Raw genomic sequence first — 12,950 nt, forward strand, 5'->3', positions numbered from 1 at the left:
AAATGTTTGCATAACTCTAAATTTTAGTTCCTATGACTCTAATTAAATGTTGTCTTAACTCAAATTATAGTCATTTCACAACCTATGTGGGAACCGACCCCACATCTTGTGCATAGCACAATGCTCTTCCATTTGAGCTAATAGGTTTTTGGATGTTTGAACATGATATGCCAAAAAATGCTTCTATTTCCAAGAATAAGTAGATTATTTCACAACAAGTAGATTATAAACAATGTTTTTCTTATTTATATACCTTTAATCATGTGTAATGGTGCAATGTTTCTGAAACAGACTAATACCTTGCATTGTAGCTTGAACAAAAGAAATTAAGAACACAACACTATTTTATGCTAATGGCAAATCTTGCGGTCTTGCCTTCCATTCTCTTCTCAGCCCTCACTCCTCATCCGTTTTCTTCCTCTCCAATATTTGTTTAGAGTTGATTAGAGTTACACTAATATTTGTTTAGAGTTATAAGAAGTACTCATTAGAATTACACCAATATTTATTTAAAGTTATATAGGAAATACTTATTAGAGTTATGGGAAGTACTCAACAATCATTAGTTAGAGTTATGGCAAAATTCATTAAAAACCACCAAGTTCTTTCAAAGAATAAAAAAATTCATTAAAATCGCTACACATTTGCAAAATCCGAAAATTAAAAACAAAACCCCCTCAAAAAAGAAAAATTTAAAACAAAACAAACTAACCTTCTGAGAGGACCCAGGTGCAGAATCATAGCTAGACTTGCAATCTAATCACCTGATACATAATATTAATCTTCATATACAAAATCATGATTTGGTTTCATCATAAAATTAAAGTACTAATTAGATTAATCAACATCCTCCCAAGTTCATTAGCATCCTCCCATTCGTGAATCGATGTGCTCATAAGAGTAGGATCGCTGCAGATTGCATCCCAAAGAGGAAGATGTAACTATTTGAACTTTCTTAATCCAAATGTATGCATTAATTTAAGGCATACATGAAGATCAATTCATGGTGTAAAAAAACAAACAAGAACAAAACCAATTGAATTTGGCATCACAATAGCAATAGGACTGTTCTACATAATTAATGTCAGCATTGAAGTCCCCAAATAGTTCGTTTCACAGCAATAATCAAAATTCGTTTCACAGCAATAACATACCATCTCAATTATAATCTTGAGTATAGCGACAATTTCGAATATAGCAACAATTCTGAAAAAACCTCAAAACTAAACAAAAACGAAAAAAATTAACAAAATACTAACCTTCCTCTCCCATATTGTCTGCAACTATTGAACTAATCTTGAGGGTCCTATTTCACTGATTATCAGGGACGAAATTTACTGAATTGGTATTGCAAAAAAAAAAAAATTTACCGTAGGATTTTCCATAGAACCGTCGAAATAAGAAAGAGAGAGGAGAGAGAGGAAATAAGAGAGAGAAAGTAGGGTAGGAGTTAAAAATTTGGGGTTTTAGTTTATTTAAGTTTTTAATCTTGACCATTGAATGAGATATGATTTAAGGGTTAGATTTTCTTCTCACTTATCATATAAAACTCATATATATATATATATATATTATATTTATAATATATATATATATATATTTATATATTATTATATATATATATATATATATATATATATATATATATATATATATATTGGTTTGGATCATGATTGAATCATGTTGTTTCTTTTTTATTATTATTTCACTACTCTATGAGGACCGATGGCCTTATTTGGTAAGTTGATATTTTTATACCTGTAAAAGGTAGTTTGGTTATTGGTTAGGTTCCACAAATAAGAGGATTGGAGTAAAGAATGAATTCATCATGGGTTGCTAAGTTGTGTGATCACTTATCTAATCCTAAGGTAAAAATGAAAGTTGTGATTGTTTGATCATTGTATATCTGTGTTGCTTGTGAGTCATAACAAGGAATAAATGGTAAATCATGTAAAGTGAAACGTGGATAGTAATAACTTTAGACTTGTGCATGTTTGAACATCGACTAGTAGAGAGTTGGACTACATGGGTAGCCCATGGCTTTACTGGGATCGGATTGATCATCGTTCCTCTTTTTATTTTAAAGGTTACTCGATATCGTAGGTCATGGGAATATGGAGTCGCGCCTGTATTTCGTCTTCCGAAGGGAAGGCTGGTTTTTAGTCAGACAACTCGTTCCATTGTTTATTCCATTAAAAGTAATTGAATTATTGGTTGTGAAATTTAGTTCAGTAAAAGTTATCTACAAGTTATTAATTATTATTTATTCCTGTTGTTATGTAATAGTATCATGTTAGGATTATTTATTTATTTATTATGTGGTACTCAGCTTTGCTGATTACGTACTTTTTTTTGTATGTTGATCATGGCTATGCCTTATTGATCATGTGATGACCCATCTTGGTGAGCAGTCTCTAGGGATCAATAGTGCATTGTCTATCTATAGGTTTGAAGATGATGCATCATTAGATTTGGGATAGATTGGAGGGCTTGTGTAGTTTGAATTTAATTATCGTACTTTGATTTACATACTTTGTAGTTGGTTTGGTTTTAAGTTAACATTGACATTGTTGGTTGACTTTTCAAGTTGACTTTGTTGTTAATTAAATTCAATTCTAGAGTTAGTTATTATGTTTTCCGTTGCAAAATTCTAAATAAGTTGATATGTTATCACATGGGCGATATGCTTTGATGATTCTCTACGGTTTATATTAAAAAGGTATTTTGGAAAAGAGAGATTTATCGGGGTGTTATACAATATTTATTTTTGTTTTACCAAAGTGATGGCAAAGTGTTTCTATATACCAAAGTGGCAATAGTATTCGAGTCTTTACCAATTTGATAAATTGTATATAAGATATTTGCAAATATTTGGGTATTGCATCTAGTACCTATGGTTTGTGTATCACAACCATATCTTGCAAATAGATTACTTTCCCATAGTTACCTATACATTAACTATAGATATTTAAAGTATAGAAGCAATATCAATATATACTTCCTTAGTTTTATTTTTAAATTGTAATATTTTGACTTGTCTATTAGTTATTGTTCACATTTTGACCGTGTATATGAGATCTTATTTGATCATCTCAATGTAGTTTTTTAATATTTCATTTACATAATTTTACAAATACATAGAAAATTTAATGGTCAAAATTATGCCTCGACAAGTATAAAAATGCAAATGTTGTAATTAATAAAGAACATATGAAGTATATTATTTAAACTAGTTTTAAAACCCCTACAAGAATGCACGGGATGTCAATCAACATAATTCATTTGATTACTTATTTATCGTAAAATAAGGGCATGCTCTCTTCGTCATAAAACAGCTAAACTGAACTGAACTGAGCTGATCTAAACTGAGCTGAACTGAACTGAACTGAACTGAACTGAATTGAATTGAATTAAACTGAATTGAATTCGATTGAATGTAATAAATATATAATTAATATTTAAATAATAATAATATGAATATCAAATAATTATTATAATGATAAGTAATAATAATGAATAATTAATAATGAATAATTAATAATGAATAATAATAATAGTATTTTTGGATATTTTTAAATGATAGTTATAAATAAATAATATTAATAATAATCATAATTGATGATAATAATGATAATTAATAATAATTATTTTATATTATTTGTATTAATATATTAATACTTGATGATGATAATTAATACTTGATGATGATTATATAATAACAATAATATCTAAAAAGTAAATTAATATTACTATTTTAATAATTAGATTTAATAATATAATAATATTTAATAATAAAAATAATGATTGGGTCGGACCGCGCAAAATTGCATCATAACCCGTTTTGACGCGATTTGATTGGTTTATGGGCTAAAAAACGTGAGTTTATTTGTGCTTTTGACTTAAACCATATTCCTCCTAATAATAATAGTGATAATTAATGAGTAAAGCTATAATAAGCAAAATAGTTTATAGAAATAATAATAATAATAATAATAATAATAATAAAATAATAATAACAATAATACTTAATAATAATGATATAAAAATAAATAGTAATAATAATACTAATAATAACAAGAAGAAGGAGAAGAAGAAGAAGAATTAGTAAAATAAATTAGACCAACATAATAATAATATTTACGGTTTTTTCACCAAATACCCCCGACAAATCAAAAAATTCACAGTATACCCTCAATGTTTCAACAATGCACCATATACCCTTGAGTTTTCGAAAACGTGCACCAGATACCCTTTTCCTAACTTCCGTTAACTCACCGTTAGCTCACCGTTAGATTTATTTACCATTTTGCCATTATTAACCATAAACCCTGATTCTATTCTAACCCTAACTCTAACTCTAACTTTAAACATAAACCATAACCCTAACCTTAACCATAACCCACCCCTAACCCTAACACCATGGCAGCCCCCACCCCCACCCCCTCCCCTTCCCCTCCACCCCAGCGCAAGCCCCCACCCCCTCCCCTCCCCTCCACTGCCGCTCCCCCCACCCCTCCCCTCCCCTCAGTCGCTCCCCCACACACCTCCCCTCCCAGTCGCTCCTCCCACCCCTCCCCTCCACTGCCGCTCCCCACCCCTCCCCTCCCTCCCAGTCGTCGCTCCCCCACACCCTCCCCTCTTAGTCGCTCCTCCCACCCCTCCCCTCCCTCCATCGCTGCTCCCCAGCCATCCCGTGCTAGCCCAGACCACCATCTCCACCAATCCTCTGTTTCACAATCTTTCTCTCTCTCCTCTGTTTTCCCAGCTTGTCCCACCGCACCACCACTCCCTCCCTAATTAAACCACAATCTCCACCAATTAAACCACCATTTGCCATTTTCGCGGGTTAATGTGTAAAATCGAGCCTAGAAATTGACTGGTTGGGACTGGAAAATCGACTGGTTGTGGCTGGAAAATCGACTGGTTGGGGTTCGAAAATCGACTGGTTTAGCGTTCAAGGGGGAGGGGTAGGGTGGGGAATTCGAAAGGTCTGGGATGGAAAATCACGGGGAAGGGGTAAGAGGTGGTCGGCGGCGAACGGACGCGCAGGGGGTGGGAAGGCCGGCACGGGCAGCATCAGTGGGGGTGGGAGACGCCGGCACGCACATCGACGGTGGGGAGGGGAGGGGGTGGGGGTCACGCGTAGCCGCGGTCGGGGTGGGGGAGGCCGGCACGCACATCGACGGTGGGGGAGGGGGAGGGGGTGGGGGTGGGGGTAGTGGCTAGGGTGGGTGGAGGGGAGGGGGCCGGGTGGGGGTGGGGTGGGGGCTTCCAAGGCCTAAGGTTAGGGTAAGGGGGAGGGTTTAGGGTTAGATTAGGGTTAGGGTTAGGTCAAATTAGGATTAGGGCTTAATGATGGTAAAATCGTAAATAAATCTAACGGTGGTTAACGACAGTTAAAAAAAGGGTATTTGGTGCGCAAAAATGAATTGTCAGGGGTATATGGTGAATTGTTGAAATATTGAGGGTATACTATGAATTTTTTGATTTGTCAGGGGTATTTGGTGAAAAAACCCTAATATTTAACAAAATGGTTATAAAAGAATGGAGCTAAGCTGAAATGAACTGAGCTGAACTGAACTGAATTGAACTGAGCTGAACTAAACTGAGCTGAACTGAACTGAGCTAAACTGAACTGAAAATAAGTTGGGGAGAACAGGCCCTAAGAGATCTTTTGAAAAAAATATAGAAATGATGAAATTCATATAAAGGAAAAAAGTATTCAATTATAATTAGAAAGACGCAATTCACACCTATTTGACAACATATTAGACGAAAAAACAATTATGAATAACAATGTTAAAATTTTGAAAAAAAGTAAGCTAAAATAGTATTGGGTATACTTATTACACATTCTGAAATACTTCCTTTATATACTATATTAGTGCGTGGTAACATTGAAATTGCCACGATCTTTATCACAGATTAAAATTTTCAAACCCTTTCTGCTTGTAGTTCTTTATACGGTAACATTAAACTGTCCGTGGATGAATACCTGCCGAGGGATTTATAAGCCTACATGCTCTAGATATTGTTCTTGGCTTGTATTTATCATCATTGCAAAACAAACAATCAATGAGAATTGCCTTCTTTAGAATTTGATTGGCAACTTTTTTGCGTTTGATGGGGTGAATGTCATTTGAGAAATAAAAACTATGTCCCTCCTAACCATATACAAAAAATACACCCTCTTCCCCTCGCGATGCACCAAACATAATTTCATTATAAGTTCCACACTACTCAACAGTCAATCCCGAAGAAAGATCTTGAAACTCTTTTTCTAATTGCTCTCTGTCATAAGATAGCTCATCCATTATGAGCTTATTTTGACCATATGAAATAATCAAATCATCTGAACATGACTTTTCGGTGATTTTACAAAGGGAGCTATAGTCATTTGTAGCTTAGCTTCAATATCAGCCAAAGCTAAGTTTTGACATTGTTCATCACTTAAGCATAATGCTGCGAAACAAACACATTTCATTGTTATAATTCAAAACAAATTTTTGTACGCTAAATCTTTATGAGATCATTTATTAAATAAAGGGATATAGATGTTCATATACCTTCGTCTGGGAGAAGTCTATGTCGTCTAAATAGGATATCATCATAAAGAAGGTGCCAAGTCTTTTCCCAAAGAGTTTCAGGTATTGTCAAAGTGAACTGCACGGTAGTAACAACATGGAGAAAAGATTACATAGATATTGTCCTGATTCTTTGAAGTTGACTTCTATTATGGCATCAATGTACTCCTTGTCATCGTCTAGCACACCTCAAAACATAACACTCTTCTTTGAACGTTGAATATTGTACCTCATTAACAATTTGTATATCTTCATAACATGTTGCAACTTTAACAAAATTTAGCAATGTCCTCAAATAGAATTTGTTACTTGCTCTTGGGGTTACATGATAAACTCTCCTTATGCAAAAGCCTTTTTTCGAGGTGTCCATTGACGTCGACCTTGTTGTCGTACAAATGTTGTAGGGAGTTAAACATAGCTCAATTCTCTGGCTTCCAGATGATTTTTGTTGCACACCATCCATGACAAAAAATTTCTTCTCTCCATGTTACATATTTCAAGCACCGATTCTGAGTTAGCCTTATTAGTGTATAGGACGATCTGCTCGTTAGGTAGATGAAAACTCAATCTCTCCACGGTTGGGATTTTATAGTGGATAGTGAACTTGAATATCCTCCACATGGCTTCACATGAGAATATGTACATACAATCATAATACATTTGGATTTCATCAATTCCATTAGGATCATTAGAGTTTTGACATTAGGATTCTTATATGTTGTTGTTGTGACTCTATCTTACCCCTTTGATATATTTGAACATATATTTGATTGATGCACACTTAACATTCACAAATCTCAATTATCATTATATAAACCTCAAATTACATTATCTTGCAGTAGAAACATAATTTACAAATTGATCATGGACCTATGGGTTAGGGCCCACAACATAACAACTTCAAAATCAAATATCAGATTAAATATTACTTTACTTCATTCTCAAAACAATAGAATATTTTATTCTCTGATTAGCACTTGATAGTTCCAAATCACTAACTAATTACACTTTCATAACCAAACTCTTAAAAACTCTTCCTTTTGATCCACTCCGAGCCTTCAACATAAACCTGCAAATTACAGAAGAAAATACAACATAAACCTGCAAATTACAGAAGAAAATACAAAACAAACACAAAACTAAAATGAGAGGAAAGATCAGTAACATTAATGTCCAACAAAATGTACTTAAATGTCTGTGATGTATTGTGTTTTAGATATCGAACATCGTTTATAGTCACAACCATGGTTATAGATGTACCTATATGAGTTGAGTTGTTCATATATTGGATCTTTTCAGAAATATTATGTTTCTTGAGATATGATTTTGAGTATGATAATGTAAAAAAGATTTCATATTAATTTAGTTGGCTTAGCTTATGAACTGAGATGAAGAGTGGGCAAGGTACATGTGAAGAAAAATGATTCAAATTTGAATTAAGACCAGATAAGGTCGAATATTGGTTATGTTATGTGAAGTTTCTACTAGAACTTGTACTTGATAGCGATTTGTGTTAAGGGATTAACTATGCCAGCTGTAATTATAAATAATGATTTTTCGAATAATTACCAAGTTTGTCTATTCTATGAAAAACGTTTGCAATCGAAAACCGTTTTTACGGGCAAAAATAAAGTTACTGAGTTTCCGCTCATTTTAGTTTTGTGTTTGTTTTTGTATTTTGTTCTGTAATTTGAAGGTTTGCGTTGAAGGCTCGGAGTGGATCAAAAGGAAGTTTGGTTATGAAATTATAATTAGATTAGGGATTTAGAGATTGTATTTAGAACTATTCAAGTGCTAATTTGAGAAAAAAAATATTCTATTGTTTTGAAAATCAAATAAAGTATTCTATAATCTGATATTTGGTTTTGAAATTTTATGTTGTGGGCCCTGAACCACAGGTCCAGGATCAATTTGTAAATTATGTTTTCTGCAAGAAAATGTAATTTTAGGTTTATTTACGGTTTTTTCACCAAATCACCCTCACAAATTTTTTTATTCACCAAATATCCTAACTTTTTTTCCGAACTTACCATAGACTCGTGACTTTCTAAATAATACATCCAAATGCTCTTAATGACTAACGGCGGTTAACTCCATTATTAGCGTTAATTAACCCTGAAAACCCTGATTAACTCTAAAAATCCTAGCTAAATCTTATATTAACCCTAAAAACCCTAACCAACCCTAAAAATCATAACTAACCCTAACCCAAACCCACCAGCCCCCACCAACCCCACCAGCACCCCTCCCCCACGCAACCCCCTATCGATCTTCCCCCACCCCCCCTCTCTCTCTCCCCAGCCCCTCCCCCTCGCTCACTCTCGCCGATACACTCGTCTCTCTTACCTAGCCGGTGCCTCCCGCCCCCAATAGGAACACAAAATGCGAAGAGCGAAGAAATGAAAGGTGGTGACGGAAGCAACAACATCGACGAATGAAGCACCGCCCACGCAACAACACAATAGTTCACACAATCGGAAAAGGAGATGGGATGCGGGAGGACGGATGCAGGCTGGACGTGTTGGGGAGGGGTAGGGGAGGCGCCGGCTAGACTAGTGAGAGGGACGAGTGCGCCGACGAGATTGAGGGAGGGGGAGGCGCGGGGGAGATCGGGGGGAGGGGGCGCTGAGTAGGCGAGGGGGCTGGTGGGGGGTTAGGGTTACTTAGGGTTTGTAGGGTTTAACTAGAGTTAATTAGGGTAACTTAGGATTTTTCAGGGTTAATGACTAACGGAGTTAACCGCCGATAGTCATTAAGGGCATATGGATGTAGTTTTTAGAAAGCTAGGGGTATATAGTAAATTCGAAAAAAAATTGGGGTATATGGTGAATAAAAAAATTTGTCAGGGGTATTTGATGAAAAAATCGTTTATTTAATAATGCTAAGTGAGATTTGTGAATGTTAAGTGTATTAGCTAGCAACTCAGAATTGTGGGATGTTACAAATGTCGTCAATGAATCGTTGTACCTAAGTTGTAAGAAACTATATTAAAATTTGGAATCTTCTACTGTGAATACGAAATGGGGACAAATAAAAAGGTTCATAGATGTTATCCTCTAATGAGAAGAGTGAGGTTAAGAATGGAAAGTTGGACAATTATAAATATTATGTAATGGAGCGCTTGAGAACTAGTGATATGATTTAATAATAATGGGGAAATATAGATCTAAGGCTAACGTGGATATAAGTTATATAATTGAGATTATAATTTTCACACAAATAAATGAGACAAAAAAGGGGAATAACGTTGGAAACACATATAACATAAGTGTTATATTGAACAATAGGTAATAAAGTTTGTTTTCAGATGTTAAAGTAGTTGCATGAGTTACTAGAAGATCACAACTTTAAGTATGAAGGGTTCAACGATTAAGATATGAGATTATGATAGAGAATATATGTAAAGATTCTCTTCATAGGTTTAGGATATATTTTTGATGTAAATATTATCTCTTGATGTCAGATTTCCTAACATAGTTAGGACTGACCCTTGTAACCCATATATATATTGATCAATGAGAATGACTTCAATCAAGGAGTTTCACACAATCCAACATGGTATCACAGCTAGGTTAACAATTAGGTTTCCACAAAATAATTTTTTTCACCTCTCTCTCTCGAACTTCGTGCCCCTCTTCCCCTTCGATCTCACCGCGGGATCTATGCCCTTTTTGTCCCCACGCTTCTCTGCCGTGGCTAGCACCCGTCCTCCATGGCCAAAGACACCGAGACACCTCCTCCTCCCTCTACCGAATTCCACCCCACGCTTGCCGTCAACAACATCCGTAATGCTATTCCGCTAATTCTTGATCGCGAGAAAGTGCAATATTCCAATTGGGTGGAATTTATTTGAGTGTCATGCTCATGCCTTTAATGTTCTTGACCATATTGATCCAACCTTACCTCGTCCTACGGACATCTCGGACTCTATGTGGAAATGCTTGGATTCGGTTGTGAAACAATGGATCTATGGTACTATCTCTCCTGACCTCCTCCAAACTATTTTGTGTCGCGGTGACTCCGCTCAATTCATCTGGCAAAAGCTCAAGGGAATTTTTCAAGACAACAAACACACTCGGGCAGTATATCTTGAAAATCAATTCAATTCCCTACACTTGAACAATTTTTCGGACATAAATTCTTATTGTCAACAGTTGAAGACACTCAAAGATCAATTGGCGAATGTTTATCAAGTTATTTCCGAACAAAAATTGGTTTTTCGCCTTGTGGCTGGACTTGTTAACACCGATTTCGATACCGTCGCTGCTATGATTCAACAAACGAACCCTCTTCCTACCTTTGAAACAGCCAGGTCCCGATTACTCCTTGAGGAGACCTGACGTGCCAATGACCAAGGCACGTCCCTTGCCCCACAATCGTTCGTGGCTCACTCGACCGACCAATAGCCACAACCCCAGCAGCAACAACCATTGAGTACCACCAATCGGGGTGGTGGCAATGGTGGCCAGCAGGGAAACTGGTCGAACAACCGTGGCAGCAGAGGCGGTCGGGGGCGAGGCCGCGGCTCAGGGCAGGGGAACAGAAACCCCTCCAATACCTCATAGCAGCCGAATTGGACTCAAGGCCAAAATTGGGCCACCCAATCACCGCAGGCCTGGCAGCCCACATACTCAGCCACACTTACGTGGGCTTCTCCCCCCACGTCATACCCACAAGCACCTCTCCGCCCGCAGCCCCATGATGTTATGGGCCTTGCTCCCCGATCCGTCTCCTCGACACATCAACACCCGCAACAGGCCTACACGGCCCACACATCCTATGCTCCCATGCCATATTATGGCCCTGCGCAACAATATGGCCCACTCATGACCCCCACGGAGCTTGACGACTCTTTCAACACTATGACACTGACACCCCCGGATGATGGATGGTACATGGACTCGGGTGCCACATCCCACATGACCAACAACGCTGTTACTCTCTTACCCCTTTTTAATTTAAGCACTAATAATCATATTTTAGTTGGTAATGGTCATCGTATTCCAATAACGGGTTATGGTCACTCCACCCTCCCTAACTAAAACTTAAAACATCGTGATGTCCTACTTGCCCCCACAAATCATTTAGAACCTAATTTCAGTCCGTAAATTTAAATCTGACAATAAGGTTTCCATTGAATTTGACCCATTTGGTTTTTCTGTAAAGGACCTTCGTCCGGGGAACATAATCACGAGATGCAATAGCTCGGGACACCTCTATCCAGTCACCACCACCAAGAACCAGTCCAACTGCCTTGCAACCGCCCTCACGGCTCAAACACCATCCACCTGGCACAACCATCTTGGTCATCTTGGAGACCCATCTTTTAATTATCTTAGGCGCAATAATTTTATTTCATGTAATAAACTCAGTGACTCGGATTTTTGAAATTCTTGTCCTATTGGGAAACATACTAGACTTCTGTTTTATAAATCTCATTCTACTACTACTTATGCTTTTGATATTATTCATGCTGATTTATGGACTTCTCCCATTCATAGTACCAATGGTCACAAATATTATTTGGTTTTGTTGGATGATTTTACTCATTATGTGTGGACTTTTCCTCTCATTCATAAATCTCAAACCTACCAAACACTTCTAAATTTTCGTCAATATGTTTTCACTCAATTTGAACGACCCGTAAAAGCATTCAAAGTGATCATGGACGTGAATTTGATAATTCCCCGTTTAAACACTTTTACATCTCCCATGGTATGGTTTTTCGATTTAGTTGTCCTCACACATCATCTCAAAATGGGAAAGCCGAACGTATGATTCGTACTATTAATAATGCCAAAGGCACCATTCTTTTCCATGCCTCCCTTGCCCCATCCTATTGGATTCATGCTCTTGAGACCGCCACCTATCTCTTGAATATCTTGCCCACTAAAGCTCTCAAAAATGCATCTCCAATGCAGGCTCTCTTTCACAAAACACCCTCATATGATCATTTAGGGGTTTTTGGATGTCTATGTTATCCTAATCTATCCTCTACTGCTCCTCACAAACTATCCCCTAGGTCCACCCCATATGTATTTTTAGGATACCCACCCAATCATCGAGGCTACAAATGTCTTGACCTTTCCTCTCACAAAATCATCCTATCTCGTCATGTCATTTTCAATGAACACACTTTCCCTTTCTCCAAAATGGGTCCTTCTAATCTTTGGGTGTACAATTTCTTGGGCTCCGATGACCAATCCCCTCTCCTCACTCATCCAATATTGCGCCTACCACAGCCCACCCATATCCCAGGCCCAATGGCCTCCCCTTCTGTCAGCCCGCGTGTGGCATCCCCACCCGGCTCTGCCTCCCCTTCTACTCCTCCACGGCCCAGCCCACCTGATCAGCCCCCGGCCCCCC

This window comes from Beta vulgaris, chromosome 2 (assembly GCF_026745355.1).
Source record: "Beta vulgaris subsp. vulgaris cultivar EL10 chromosome 2, EL10.2, whole genome shotgun sequence".
NCBI classification, from domain to species: Eukaryota; Viridiplantae; Streptophyta; class Magnoliopsida; order Caryophyllales; family Amaranthaceae; genus Beta; species Beta vulgaris.